Raw genomic sequence first — 15,860 nt, 5'->3', positions numbered from 1 at the left:
ACCCTCTGGACCAAGAGATCTCTCTGTCTGTGTCAGTCCCATCTGACGTATCATCCTAGTCCCTATGACATATCCTCGTGGACCAGTGTCCACTGGTGTATCCTCGAAACTGACCCCGAAATGCCTGAAGATCAAAGTCAATAACCTCCCATAGCAAAGATTCCGCATGCTAGGCCGCAGAACCAAGTCCAACATAACCTGCTGTATGATGTAGGAAAGGTCAATCTCGAAGCCCATGTAAATCCGATAGATGACTAGGGCCTCCATCACTGTGACCCTATGGTGATGTCCAGCCTTCGGCATGATGTTTCGGCCGACGATGCGACCGATAACTCGTGCAGCATCTGTCATCTGTCCGCTGTTCCTCGGAGTGAAGCACCGGTGGCTGTCCCACAGTGTAGAGCATATCTCGCGCAGCTCATATGGCATCAAGTAGCTATCTATAGCTGCTCCTGCAGGTATCCATACGCACTGATCTGGGTAGTGAGGGATCCGCAAGATCTCGGCTAACGATCTGGTGGAAAAGCGAATCTGAGTCTGAAGGACCCTGCTCCTGAGGACAAGTCTAAGTGGATGCCCTGGACCTCTAGCCTCCTCGGTGTAAGTAAGGTTACTGAAGAACAACCTCACTAGCTCAGGGTATACAGGCAGATCATCTGTGAAGAGATGAGTCCACTGCAAGGTGTCGAGCCTCTGCTGTATCATAAAGACCCGGAGCTGACGAAGGTGTAATAGACGTCCTAGCTCGATTTGGCAGTAGCCGAAGTAGGCCTCATACAGGAACTCGGCCTGTGGAGTGTCGAAGCGATCTGGTCTCCGGACATGCTGTCTAGGCTCTGAAGGAACCTGACCTCTACCTCTGAGTGCCCCTACTATGCGACCTCTACCTCGTCCGCGTACTCCTCTCGGCATAGTGAATATCTGTAGTAGAGACAAAGACATTGTTGGTTAAGTGCTATTTCAAGATTTAAGCCAAAAGGGTATTTTCGTAAATTTTCGGAAAATTTCAAATTTGGGGGATATTTGATTTGAAGATACTAGCATGTGCATAATACTTGGAATTTCATGTCTATGAAATTCATTTGATAAAATTCGATCGAAAGCTTGGCATAAAGCGAAAATTCAGCAAGAAAGAATTTGGGGATTTTGCATTCTAGGTCAAAATTGATTTTTTTGAAAAGTTGAAATTGGTTAAATCAAACTATATGGACATATCTACAGTATCATTTGGAGCATGTAGCAATTGATTTCATGCGAAAACTCCAAGCGGTTTGTGAGAAATCAAAATTTTTCTAAAGATAACGATTTCGGTACGAAAACTTTGCGAGAAGTGCAAGAAGGTGTTAGAACTTGTTGTCTATTCATGGCATTGTGTTTAAAACCTAGGGAATATGTTTCTAAGTATTCCTAAACATGATTTCTAACAATGGATACAAGTAAACATGGATTTGATTGAAATGCAAGCATGAGAAGATGAAAGTAAAAGAGAAAATGATAGTCTTACCTTGTGTTTGATGAATGTGAGTTGTGGTGTTGTTGTTAAAACACTTGAATCACCCAAAGATGCTTGAAAGAACCTTAGAAGATGTTTCCCTAGAGCTCACTCACTTGTGGAAGAAGTTAGAATGAAGTTTGAATGTGAAAATGAGGCTTATAATGCGAATTTTCGTATTCTGTGAGCATTGGTCGACTCATTGGTCGATTGGGTCAATCGACCAATCAACCGACCAATGGACCCAAAGAGGCTCCAATCTTGGTTGAAATGTTGGAAAATGTGATTTTTGTCCTATGAATTGTTGTTGGATGACTAAATGGATGTGTTTAAGCATGAATTAAATTTTCAAAATCATTTGGACATATTGATTTCATTGAAACTTCGAAATTTGGAATTTTGACGTTTCCGGTTCTTGCGATGGTTACTCCGAGAAGTGGGCGTGGTGAATCCGGGTCATGGAAGTGGTCGTGGTGAAATACCCGAAGGCGGTCATGATCAGCAGACGATGACCAAGGTACCCGGGACATACCAGGTGCCCCAAATGTCGGAAGCTTTCATGATATTGCCAACATCATGGGCAATATGATGCAACAAGCAAGCAGCTCTCGCTTAATCAGATGTTGACGGGTTTCATGACACTGCATAATGAGACTCGTGCTGGTGTTAATGTGAATCCTCATGCCGCAATTCCAAATGCGGGTGGCCTTGCTGGAACTCCTCATACTCGCCTGATGGAGAGTTTTCTGAAGATGCAGGTGCCCAACTTTACTGGTGTTACCAAGGATCTCTTGTTCCCTAACAAGTGGATTCGTGAGTTAGAAAAGACTTTTCGTCATCTGCAATGCTCCAAAGCTCAAAAGATTTTGTTTGCTGAGCATAAGTTGCAGCATGAAGCCGATGCTTGGTGGACTTCCACTCGGCCCGTTTTGGAAGGTTTGCATGCAGGTGTTGTAACTTGGGATTTATTCAAAGAGGCTTTTTGCATGAATTATTTCCCTGAGGCGGTAAAGGATGCGAAGGAAGCCGAGTTCATGGCTCTCGCACAAGGATCCTTGTCTCGTGTTGGAGTACCAACAGAAGTTTGAGGAACTTCATTTCTTTGCTCCGGATTCCCCGAAGCCCGATATTGCTAAGGCGAAGAAGTTCTTTAAAGGATTGCGCCCGCCATTAAAGGCTATCTCACCGTCCAGCCTATAGAGAGCTATGCCCAAGTGGTGCGTAACTCGAAGAAGTTGGAAGAAAATGAAAAGGAGAATGCTCGCGTGCAAAGGCCTTGGCAGTCTAGAAACCCTGGTTTGGTGGATCGTAATGATCGGCGCTTTGTGAGACCTACACCCTATCCCACTCCTGCTTTTCAGCCTAGGAGTATAGGTCAAAGCCCTAGTCTCCGACAGCCTGGTCGGGTCTTAGTATGGCGGGAATCGACCACCAAGTGAATGCAAGTGCTAGGCCGGTGAATGCGAAATCCTAAGCCTTTTGTTCGTAAGCCTCATGTTGCAGCTGTCCCGGTAGGACCAAGCAATCCTATTTGCTTCTACCGTAAGCAGTCCGGTCATTTTGCTCGTGATTGTCCGAAGAAGCCCGTCCAAAGAGCCCGCCCTAGTGGTGAAGAGTGCTCCCGCTCTCCTCCCTCCGGTAGAGTGTTCAGCATCTCTAGTACCGAGCAAGATGGAAGCCATGATGTGATCACAGGTACATTGCCGGTCGCTTCTTTTCCCGCATTTGTTTTATTTGATACGGGTGCATCTCATTCGTTCATATCATCTCGCATTCATTAAGAAGACCGACCTAATCCCCGAGAAATTGTCTAGTTGTTTATTGATTAGTACACCTACTGGTCCTATTGTGAAACTAGATAAAGGATTAGTTAAATGTCCGGTGTTGGTTGGTAAGATAAACTTGGAAGCTAATTTGGTACTTCTTGATATGAAAGACTTCGATGTTATTTTGGGAATTGACTCGGTTAACAGCCCACAAAGCTGTATTTCTTTGCTCCTCGAGAAAGATTCAATTCAATACTTGCGTAGGTTCAGCTTTTTGAATTTCAAGGTGAGAAAAGACGGGTTGGTAAAAAGATATTGTCCAGACCGATGCAAATCTACACCATAGTAGATGATGCTTCTTCCGAAGGCAAGAGAAAAGTGGAGAAAAGAGTTGACGAAGTCAAAGTTGTCCGTGACTTTGTTGATGTCTTCCTCGATGATCTATCGGGAGTGCCTCCAGATAGGGATGTTGAGTTTTCTATTGATCTCGTCCCCGGTGCCGCTCCGATATCTAAGGCTCCGTATAGGATGGCTCCTACCGAGTTAAAAGAGTTGCAAAATCAGTTAAATGAGCTCATTGAAAGAGGTTTCATACAACCTAGTGTGTCACCTTGGGGAGCTCCGGTCTTGTTCGTCAAGAAGAAAGATGGTAGTATGCGTCTGTGCATTGACTACCGTGAGTTGAATAAGTTGACTATCAAGAATAGATATCCGCTGCCCCGGATTGACGATCTCTTTGATCAATTGAAGGGTGCAGCTGTGTTCTCAAAGATTGACTTAAGGTCTGGATATCACCAATTGAAAGTGAAGTCAAGTGATGTCTTCAAGACAGCTTTCCGAACAAGGTACGGCCATTATGAGTTTAGAGTCATGCCTTTTGGTTTGACTAATGCTCCCGCTGTGTTCATGGACCTCATGAACCGAGTCTTCCATGATGTGCTCGATAAGTTTGTTATTGTCTTCATTGATGATATTCTGATCTATTCAAAAAGTGAAGAAGAGCATGAAAGGCATCTAGATTTCACTTTGCAAAGACTCATGAGAAAAGAAACTTTATGCTAAGTTTAGCAAGTGTGATTTCCGGCTAAAGAGTGTAGTATTCCTCGGCCATGTGGTTTCTCATGAAGGTATTCGTGTTGATCCCGAGAAAGTTCAAGCAGCTTGCTGATTGGGAAAGACCGAAGACCGTAACGGAAATAAGAAGTTTCCTTGGTCCGGCAGTTACTACTGAAGGTTTATTGAGAACTTTTCTCGGTTAGCTGCCCCTATGACTAAGTTGACCCGGAAAGAAGAGAAGTTTGTTTGGTCCGCGCGTGTGAGAAGAATTTCCAAGAATTGAAGGATAGACCGACAAGTGCCCCGGTTTTGACTATACCTGATAATTCTGGTGGTATGACGGTCTATACTGATGCGTCGAAGATTGGTTTGGGTTGTGTACTGATGCAGCACGGTAAGGTTGTAGCCTATGCCTCTCGGCAATTGAAGGATTATGAGCGGAATTACCCCACTCATGATTTAGAGCTTGCCGCTGTTGTTTTTGCTTTGAAGATTTGGAGACATTACCTCTATGGTGAGAAAATTGCCATATTCACGGACCATAAGAGTTTGAAATACTTCTTTACTCAGAAAGAGTTGAACATGAGGCAAAGGAGATGGTTGGAACTAGTCTCTCGATTATGATTGTGATATTCAAGATCACCCCGGGTAAGGCAAACGTTGTTGCTGATGCTCTTAGTAGGAAGATTCGAAGAAGGTTTTGGATTTGAATGCTTTGAGTCTACCCTTGTTGTCTTCTATTGAGAGTTTTGATTTGGAAGTTGTTCCTGAGAATTCTGCTGTTGTTCTTTCTACTATGACGGCAAGGTCTGGTCTTAGAGATAAGATTGTTGTTTTGCAGAGTTCTGATCCGGAACTTAAGGACAAAGTTGAGAAGATTTCTTCGAATCCTGAGTCGGATCCCGACTTTGGTATATCCATGGATGGTGCTTTATTGTTTAGAGGTAGATTGTGTGTGCCAAGAAATGAAGATCTTAAGAAGGAAATATTGAAGGAAGCACACCAATCAATCTTTACAGTACACCCTGGAAGCACCAAGATGTACAAGGACTTGAAGGAACATTTTTGGTGGATTGGGTTGAAGGCCGATGTTGACGACTTTGTTGCCAAGTGTGAGACTTGCCAGCGTGTGAAAGCCGCTCATCAACCTCCATCCGGATTGCTTCAGCCCCTTCCCTGCTCCTAACCGGAAGTGGGAAGATATCTCCATGGATTTCGTGACTAGCTTGCCTAGGACAAGTAAAGGCAATGACACCGTGTGGGTGATTGTTGATAGGTTGACCAAATCAGCCCATTTTATTCCTATGAAGATCACTCATACTTTGGATAAGCTAGCTAGACTTTATGTGGATAATGTGGTTCGCCTACATGGTGTGCCGATGAGTATTGTGTCCGATCGTGATCCTAGGTTCACCTCAAGGTTTTGGAACAGTCTACGTAAAGCCTTGGGAACCCAATTGAACTTGAGTACAGCTCATCATCCACAACGATGGACAGCCGAGCGGACAATTCAAACTTTGGAAGACATGCTCAGATCTTGCGTGGTGGATATGGGTGGAAATTGGGATGAACACTTAGCTTTGGTTGAGTTTGCCTATAATACAGCTTATCAAGCAACGATAGGCATGGCTCCGCTTAAGGCTTTGTATGGTTGCACTTGTAGAACACCATTGTATTGGACTGAGACGGGTGAAAGAAAAGTCTTAGGTCCCGATTTGATTGAAGCTACGAGCGCAATGGTGGATATGATAAGAGAAAGGATTAAGTCCGCCTACCAAGACAAAATCCTATGCCGACAAGAGAAGGACTGATCCGAGTTTCAAGTTGGAGAGAAAGTTTTCTTGAAGGTTTCACCAATGAAGGGCGTGATGAGATTTAATATTAAAGGGAAGCTTAGCCCTCGCTTCATTGGACCTTTTGAAATTTTGGAAAAGGTTGGACCCGTTGCTTATCGATTGGCATTACCTCCGTCTATTGCCGCTGTGCATAATGTGTTCCACATTTCGATGCTCCGGAAATATGTTGAAAATCCGGAACATGTCTTACAAAGAGGCACTGAAGGGCTGAGTGCTGATCTTACCTATGATGAAGAGCCAGCTGAAATTTTGGATAAGAAGGACAAGCAATTGCGGAATCGCACCATCCCTTTGGTAAAGATTCGTTGGAAGGACCATACCCCGAAGAAGCCTCTTGGGAGAAAGAAGAAGATATGAAGGAGAAGTTTCCTCATCTCTTTGGAAGCACAGTACGCTTTCAATTTCGGGACGAAATTTTTTTAAGGGGGGGGAGAATGTGAAACCCAGCCCCGACCCTAATCCGGAAACTCGATTTATTGTAGGTCCAAAGGACCCGAAGTAAGGCAAGAAGTCATCTTTGGGCCATTTCTATTGAAGACTTGATGGCTGGATTGGAATCCATGAGTGTTGATGCTAGTGTTCCAATGGTGGAAACCGCACCCGCATGAAGATTGGATTAGTTGATGGTCTTGGAGTGGTCTCTCGTATTGATTCAAAGGCATTTCTAACTCCTAGGTATGTCACTCTAGAGGTGTGCAAAACCCCTTGATGTTTGGACTTGATCCGAGCCTTCAATTCCCTCGCTTTGAAGTTGTTGTCTTGATTGGTCGACTCATTGGTCGATTGGATCAATCGACCAATTGATTCTGCTTTTGAAATTTGAATCCTGTCACTTCTATTTAAGTCTAATCTCGGGAATACTCCGCCATCTCTCTCCCTCCTAAGCCTCCGGAACGAGTTAGAACCCTAATCTAACCCATTCCCTTGCATTCTTTGGTGATCTCTTTCAAAGACTTGAAGAATTCTTCATCTTTCTACGGCAAAGGTATGATCTCAACCACTCTCTCTTCTATCTCTCGATTTTCTTTCTTTTATTCTCGCTTTCATTGAGATCGAAAGGTGATGAAGCATTCTTGTAATCATCAATTCTCTCGATCTCACCATATTCTTTAAGACTCATGATCATCATCATGTTCTTAAACCCTACTTATTGAATTCTTGAAAACCTAACCCTAATTCTTTGAAACCCCAACCCGTGTGATTGTCCTGAAAACTTTTGGTAACCTCCCTTGTGAAGGAAAATCTTCTTGAGTAATATTGTGTTAACCTAAAATTTAATCATCTATACTTTCCTCGCTTTGATTTGTCTTTGTTCATTCAGTATCTCACAATTATTTTCCGAGGGACCCAAAAGGGTAAAACCCTAATTCTTGGGTAAGATCAAGAACCTCTAGTTTAATCATGGTAACCCAATTATTATGTTTCCTTTACTAGATCTGAATTCTTTCATATCCTAGTTCATTATCTTTAATCTTTCTATTTTTTTTCCTCCTAACCTATGATAACCCCAATCAGTTAACCTCATGATTTCTAGGTTGTAACTTGAGAATTGTTTTGAATTATGGTTTAATATCCTCTATACCCTAGAATACTACCATGATAATTCCCCTCTAATTGTACCCTTTTGAACCATCGAATTCGGTTCTAGATTCTCAAAATTCGATTCTTGCAGCCACGTCGCATTGGTCGACTCATTGGTCGACGGTCCAAAAGACCAATCAATCGACCAATGAGTACAAGAACCTCAATCTTGGTCTGCTTCGATTGATTTATGATCTTTTCCTTTATGCATCTTTCCTAACATGTTGTGTGCACTTGTTTAGGACTGTCTTCTCGAGTTTTGTCAAGATCATACTTGATTCTTTAAGATTCCATTCAAGTTAGAAGGTAAGGACAGTTGATTCCTTAACTACATAGATTGCTTGTTCTCTCCGTTTCTACTTTATGAAACTATGAGATTACCTACTGTTATTGTATTTTAATTCTGATCTCCTACCGTGGGAACAGGTAGCACTTAATTATATCATCTTTTCATTGTTTATGTTATATGAATTACTTATTACCGCTTAATCTAATGTTGCTTTTACATTCTCTTTTATATGATGAACTACTGGTTGTGTATGTCATGACTGATCTCGAGAATGTGTTTGCTTAAGTTTGGTTTGGGATTGGGAAGTGTCCTTTTGACACTTCTGTCCTTGGACATTATCGGAAATAGTATGGGATGTTTCCGGGGTTGCCCATCGACACTTTCCCGAATCAATGGTTGTCATACCTAGGGATGTCTAGCAGTGTTTGGCTAGGATATACCCTCTTTATATCAGACCCGATTCGGAAGGGTATTGAGACCGAACGACCCGTGGTAGCAATGGGGATTCACGGGCACTCAAGACCGGTGAGTTATATCCGTGAGAGGACGGAATCACATTGTGGGGGCCATTTATTGGAGGGTTGCATATGGCTAGACTTGGGCTCATGGGCGCTCGAGACCGGTGAGTTATATCCGTGAGAGGACATGAGAGCTTCCCGCTTACCATATGTGGATAACCAATAGGGTTGATGAGTCCGGTGAGTAATATCCGTGACTCTAGTGTGAAGGATACCGGAAAGGATCCCGAGAGGGGAGGAATGGAAGTATCCGGAACCGACTTGATGTAACTAAGTAGATGACTTGCATTGGGCTAGGCTTTTCCCTGACATGCGCCGGTACTTATGCCAAATGGTTGTGAGAGAGTGTGTTGACTTAACCCCCTACCATGGTTTGTCCGAGAGGGATGCCCGGACCCACTACCAACAGGAGCCGTATGCGTGACCTACCCAAAGAAGTACGGTGCTATGACTTAAAGCATGTCTCGCCATAGAGACCAAAGATACATAGAGTTAGATGCATACATACATTACTTGTTTCATACCGCATTGCATCATGTTATGTTTTGCCACATGTTATCTATGATGTTACGGATTAACTACCTTACTGAGTTTCTTCGAAACTCATTCCTGTTGTATATTTCTTTTTGTTAGATTATCCTGCAGGTACAGAATACTATGACTAGCAGTACAACAAAGCACAAGTTGATGAAGCGTATTACACGCAAAGTGCTGGCAACGATCAAGATTACTTTGATGATCCCCCGGCGGATCAAGCTGCGTACTACTTTTGAGAACGGCATAAAGTTAGAACAGATTCATTGGATTGATGAAGTCCATACTTATGAAGACGTTATCTATAAACTTGAAGACGCTTGATCTTAGTTTATTTATTAGCACATTTGTTTCAGTTGTAATCCCTTTTTGATTTTTATACTACGTTCCGCTATTTTGGTAAAGTGAGTTTCCGCCTCACTTCACTCCTTTTTGATATCATTGGATATCTGGTATCTTTTCGCACTCTGATTATTCTAATTGTTCATTTCTTGTTTTGAACCTTGTTTATAATATTAAACCTTGATTTATTTCTGTTCATAATTATGTTATTGCATATGTGGGAGGATGATTTCCTCGATACTTGATCTTCGGGGCTGTGGATCACACTCTCGGGTATGCCAGTTTGGGTACCGGCTGGGAGGATGTGACAGCAGCCGTGTTCTCGAAGATTGATTTAAGGTCTAGATATCATCAGTTGAAAGTGAAGTCAAGTGATATTTTCAAGACAGCTTTTAGAACAAGATATGGTCATTTTGAGTTTAGAGTTATGCTTTTGGTTTAACTAATGCTCCTACTATGTTCATGGATCTCATGAACTGAGTATTTAATGATGTGCTTGACAAGTTTGTGATCGTCTTCATTGATGACATCTTGATCTACTCGAAGAGTGAAGAAGAGCATGTGAAACATCTAAATTCCACGTTGCAAAGGTTGAGAGAAAAGAAGCTCTATGCTAAGTTTAGAAAGTGTGACTTTTGGCTCTCAAGAATAGTATTTCTCTGCCATGTGGTTTCTACCGAAGGTATTCATGTTGATCCTGAGAAGGTACAAGCTGTCATACCCCACCCGCCGGTCTCGGTTACCAGCCCGACATCCCGTGGGAGTGATCCGTCACAGGATCCACGGTTTTAATCTATCAACAATAATAAATACAAATATAGACAATCAAGAGCAATAAATGTTCAATAAATGAATTAAAGAATTACAAGAGTCCAAATACTCCAATAACAATAATAAATGAAAGAATAATGAATAAAATGAATACGAGTTTAGCGGAAGCAATCAAAAGAATTATATCAATTTCTTTCCAGTTTCCTTTTAAAGGGTTAAATAGTGTTTTTCATGAATTTCAAGATAGGGTGTCCTCCAATTCTTCTCCATTCGCTGAGCGAACTGTCTAACCACTTTTCATCTCTGACCATCAATAGGTGTGATAAGCGCACTACATGCACCGGCAGGAGCTCCCGCACAGGATATCTCCATTTCCCACTGCCGGTGCCACATCCTCTTCATACGGGATGGTTCCTTCATAGGAAACCAGTCCATCTTCCGGTACAATTCCTTCTTCTGTGCAGGCTAATAAATATATACAAAATAAAGGAGTGAGTTCTAGAGAAGTCAGTAAGAACAATTACAAATCCCATCAATTATCCAACAAGGCATAAATGCATAAATGACATGAATGAGTGCAAAGTATGGATGATACTATGATTTCTAACTGTGCAGGTCTCTAACAACTGACATGCTTTAAGATATAGACCAGCTCTCCTCTGGGTAAGTCTAGTCACTCTAATCTGGCAAGGATTGGTTACCTCTGTAGGGATCCTGGGCAAAAAGGGAAAGTCCACACCTGGCTCACAAACCATGGCTGGGGTTAAGTCAACACTCTCATACTACGACCATTGGTAATGAGTACTGGTGCATGTCGGGGTTTCTAATCCAATGCAAGGTCATACTGGTAATATATCTACATGAAGTCCAGATACATCCCCTATGGCACCAACCAACTCGGTTCAGTATCCTTCGCAACCTAGGAATGAGAATCCTCACGGTCGCTCCGTTGTTGACTCCACTCCTTAACCCTATGGTCATCCACATATTATTTGGGCGGATGCTCTCATGACTCCTCATGACACCCGGTCCATTCCTTGGACGTCCATGAGCTCAACCCTAACATATGCAACCCTACCATTTATATGACTAACAGTGGACCAACGTCACCTCACTGTCATCACGGGTCATTCGGTTTCAATTCCTCTACCGAAAGGGTAGTAGCATGTGGGGTACCTAGCCATGCAAATTCTAGACTCTACCTAAGAATGTCATCAAACAGTCATGACAGTGCTGGAGACATCAGCAGGCATGTGTCCCATTCCACAACTTTCTGATATCCCAAGCTAAGATATCCAAAGGAATACCTCATCCATTAGGACCTCATACTATGTATCGTCAGTATATTACAATCATAACCAACAAAGTATATGTAAACAAGACAAATAGTAGTAATATAACAAGATTAATATATAAGACATGACTACAGCAGCATATATAAAGCTAACAAGACACGGACTAGCATGTTCAAGTCTATTCATAAGATAGGGTTGAATGTCCTTACCTGCATATAAGTAAACTGTCCGTAAAAAGAGATCTGTAAACTATTACAAGACTTTCTCTCCAAACAGAGAATACCTAAACACAGGGTTACAATAATATATAAGTCGAATGAATCAAATTGGATCAAAACCAAAAGTCATTTGGTCACTTTTTACCAGCCGGTCGCTAATGTCGATCGCTTAGGTTGAGCAACCGCCACTAGTGACCGCCCCAAAAACAGAGTTTCAATCCGAAACTCAGGCTTCTGATCACCCGTTTTCAATCCGGAGTTCAACTGATCATGACCTAAATCTCGAATCTAACACTCCTAAAGCCAGAGGGTGAAGGAATCCTAACAATTACCATCATTGGATTACCCAGAACTCTCCCTTTGACTGGATTATCCTTGTCACGAAAGCAGGGTTTCGTTTTCGGATGAATCACTTAAGAAGATTGGAAAGAGAGTCACAATTAAATCAAAAGGGTAACCACAATGATGAGGGGATGGGTTAACACGAAATTAAAAGGCAAAGGAGATAAAGGATGAAGGGTGAATCCATTACCTCAGTTCAGAATACTAGAAACAGGGAAGGACTGATCTCCAAATCACCGCCAAGACTTCGCATCCACTTGGGCCCCCCCCCCCCCCCCCCCCCCCCCCACACCAACAACAGGAAAAAAATATAAGAAAGGGGGGGGGGGGGGGGGGGTTACTGTAAGGGGGGGGCGGGGAAAAAAGGGCCCCCCACGAAGGGCGGGCGGCCCCCCGCGCGGCCCGTTGGTTTGTGCGCCCCCCACAGGCCCCCGCCCATGTAATTTGCCATATGTTTTTGCAGGGGGAAAAGGGGGGGGGGGGGGGGGGGGGGGGGGGGGGGGGGGGGGGGGAAAGGGGGGGGGGGGGGGTGGGGCCCCGTGTTAAATAAAATAACCGCAAGCGCACAGTATCGTGTAGCTAACAGGTCGATCTCAATGAGATATGCCACCTAGAATTCAACTTCTTAATAGTAATGCGAGAGTGGAATGATTCAATTTTTGTTAACTAATTACTTAAACTAAACCAACGATCCTAATCCATACATCTAATGCAATCGAATTGAAACGAAAAAAAAAAAAAGGAAACATAACTAATGAATAAATAAAAGACAGGAAAAAAATGCAAATGCAACACCACCCGTCACCAGAAACAGAGGCACGACTGTAGGCTTGCTCCGGTTATGTGGTCCGAGATAATGAATGAATAGGCAGAAAGTAAATAACAGAAAGTAAATAACAAAGCAATAAAAGGAAAAGGAAGCCTTAACCAAAGAGAGGCACGACTGTAGGCATCTCTGATCAAGGATCCAAGAGAAGGGAGAACAGTAAGTAAATGCTTAAATTTAAATCCTAAATTAAGAATATGGAGGGATAGATAGAATCGGGAATGGAGGGGGGAGAGAAGACTATTGAAGAATCTTACTTACTTGCATCTTCTAAACAAAACTTGAATAAACAATTCGAATCTCAACCAACCCTAACAACCAGATCTAGAATAAACTAGAGCCCACAAATTAATCAAAGAACTAGAGAAAACTAGAGCAAACTAAAGAGAATAGAAAGTGCAAGACTAAAGTAAAACTAAAGAGAAAGTAAAGTCTAAAACTAAAGTAAACTAAAGAGAAAATCAAGTGTGTTAGACCTAAGAGGGAGGTAATATTTATAGAAGAATGAGAATAATTTACAAACAAGGAAAATAATGATAATAATAATAATAAGAGAAAAAACAAATAAAGAAGGAGCAAAAAAATTCGTTAGAAAGAAAGAGAGAGAGAGAGAGAGAGAGAGAGAGAGAGAGAGAGAGAGAGAGAGAATAAGTGGAGAAATAAAATAAAATAAAATAAAAACTTGCTTTTGAAGTTCACGTGGAGACAAGGTGGAAGAAAGAAAGAAAAGTGGAAGAAGGAAAGAGAAAGAAAATAAAATAAAACAAAAAATATATATATTTTGTTAACAAAAATATAGGTGGGTTGGTTATTAAGGAAATAAGAAAGTAAATAAAATAGAAAGTGGGAAGAAAGAGAAAAAACTAATTAGAGAAATAAATAAAATCTAACAAAATAAAATATTCTAAAAAAATAGAAAATCCTAGTCTTTGACTACTTGTGGGCCCATACAATTCTCAATTACAATAAACAAAAATAAAATAAAAATCCTAATCTAATTTTACAAGATATTCTGGAGTTGGCCCATAATTACATCTCTAGCCCATCATGCTCCAAATCAGGCCCACTTTCGCACTTGAGAATTTGAACGGACCTCTTGATGTGTAAAATCGCATGTTTCATACTCAAAACTCCAGATATTCGCTTAAGTCCTAAAAATTCATAAAATTTGCAAAAACAATATAAAACCCAAGGTAGCTCCACTCAAAGTGTTAAAAAATGCATGATTTATGCCCTAAGATTTCACACATAAATGTGCTCATCAGATTCCCCCACACTTAAACTAAGCTTGTCCTCAAGCAAAAAGAAAAATACAAATGAAGGTAAAAAAAACTAATGCAACAAAATAAACCCTAACTCACTTTCGTAGGAATCACGGTTACACTTAGCATGTGTAACAAGCCTTTAAACCACTAGGTTACCCCTAGAGGACGAGTTTTGTCTCGTGGATGTTTGTAGAGAATATACATCCAAAATTCCAATTCAGCTCAAAATAAAACATTGCAAATTTCAACTCTAACAATTGGTAAGTATTTATACAGAATCAATAGCTATGACAGCTTTCCTCACCATTGATTTAAGATCTCCCACACTTGAACTTTATTACCCCATATTGATTCTTGAGACTAAGTATATATCTCAATCAAAGACTCACCTTATATCTTTCAAGTACACCTCTCCTTTAAGCAAAACCACTAATAGAGTAAGAGGACCAAGGACTAAGGTTTTGAAGTATTTTTTACCAAACATTGCTACCAAGGCATTGATGACACTTGCATTTATTTCTCTTTTTTTTTTTTTTTTTTTTTTTTTTGAGTAGTGAACTCTACTTTACTCCACTACGGTTGGCTTGAATGACATGGTGGAGCAAACACCAGAAACCCAAGTTACTTTGTAGCTTTGCTTTGTATATGCCCACATAGACAGTGATACGAGAGTTCTTTTCAATAATATCATTCCTAAGAGTTTCGACCAAGTCACCTCGATTCCTGAGTCGGAGTGCCCTGTCTAGTTCTAAGAAATTCAACTTTTACTTTCTACTCTTTCTTTTCTTTTCTTTTCTTTTCACTTCTTTTTGAACTTTTGTCATGCCATACAAAAAAGATTGATCTCAACCTCTAGCCAAAGAAACAAGGACCCACAAAACCCATAATGGTCCAACGCCTTAAGTTAAGGGCCTCTTATTTTTCTAAGGAAATTCTCATCTCAACATACATACAAATTACCTTCCTCTCAACAGGGTTTTTATGTGTTCACAATGGGTACCAAAATCACTCTCATTTCACACATCATAGCAATTGAAATAGTATGTACACTAACCAAAAGCCAAAGTTAAAATTCACAAAGAAGCCAAAGGTATTCCCCCCACACTTAAGTAATGCAATGTCCTCAATGCATGCATGAAAAGAAAGACAATGACAAGGCAAAAGAGGGGTATACCTTTCAATCAAGATGTACGTGATCATGGGAAGCTTTAGTCTTATCTTCAATATCAATGTATGATGGGGAAGACACTCCAAATAAGAAAAACCATGAATAGAAAAGTCATCCCTAAAGACTTTAAGAAAAACCTTCACAATGTCAAAGAAAATGATACGCTGAGGTTTTCTAAAATATTTGGCATCCTTCATAAGATGAATATGAGCTTGTACAACGGAAGAGCTTACACCTTTGATAGTAGTAAGAGACCAACCCCATGCTTCTCTATTATCATGCAACAGTGTGATAAACTCTTCTGCTTTGTCAGAAGTTAAATCAGAGACAATAATGACAGGAAGAGAATTATCTTGTCCTAAGAAAGCAAACTGCAAATTAGAAAGCAACTCTTTCAATTCTAGCTTGGGAGGTTCAATTATTGAGGGTTTGGGAATGGAGATGGAGATGGATAGGGGTTTAATAGGCTCCAAAGGCAAAACTTAAGACTTCAGAAAAGAAGGTTTCACTATCATCATCCAACATATCCAAACATTCTTGA

Source organism: Hakea prostrata, chromosome 10 (assembly GCF_041222555.1).
Source record: "Hakea prostrata isolate BN-2017 chromosome 10, UWA_Hpros_2, whole genome shotgun sequence".
Lineage (NCBI taxonomy): Eukaryota > Viridiplantae > Streptophyta > Magnoliopsida > Proteales > Proteaceae > Hakea > Hakea prostrata.
This window is presented reverse-complemented; position numbering follows the sequence as displayed.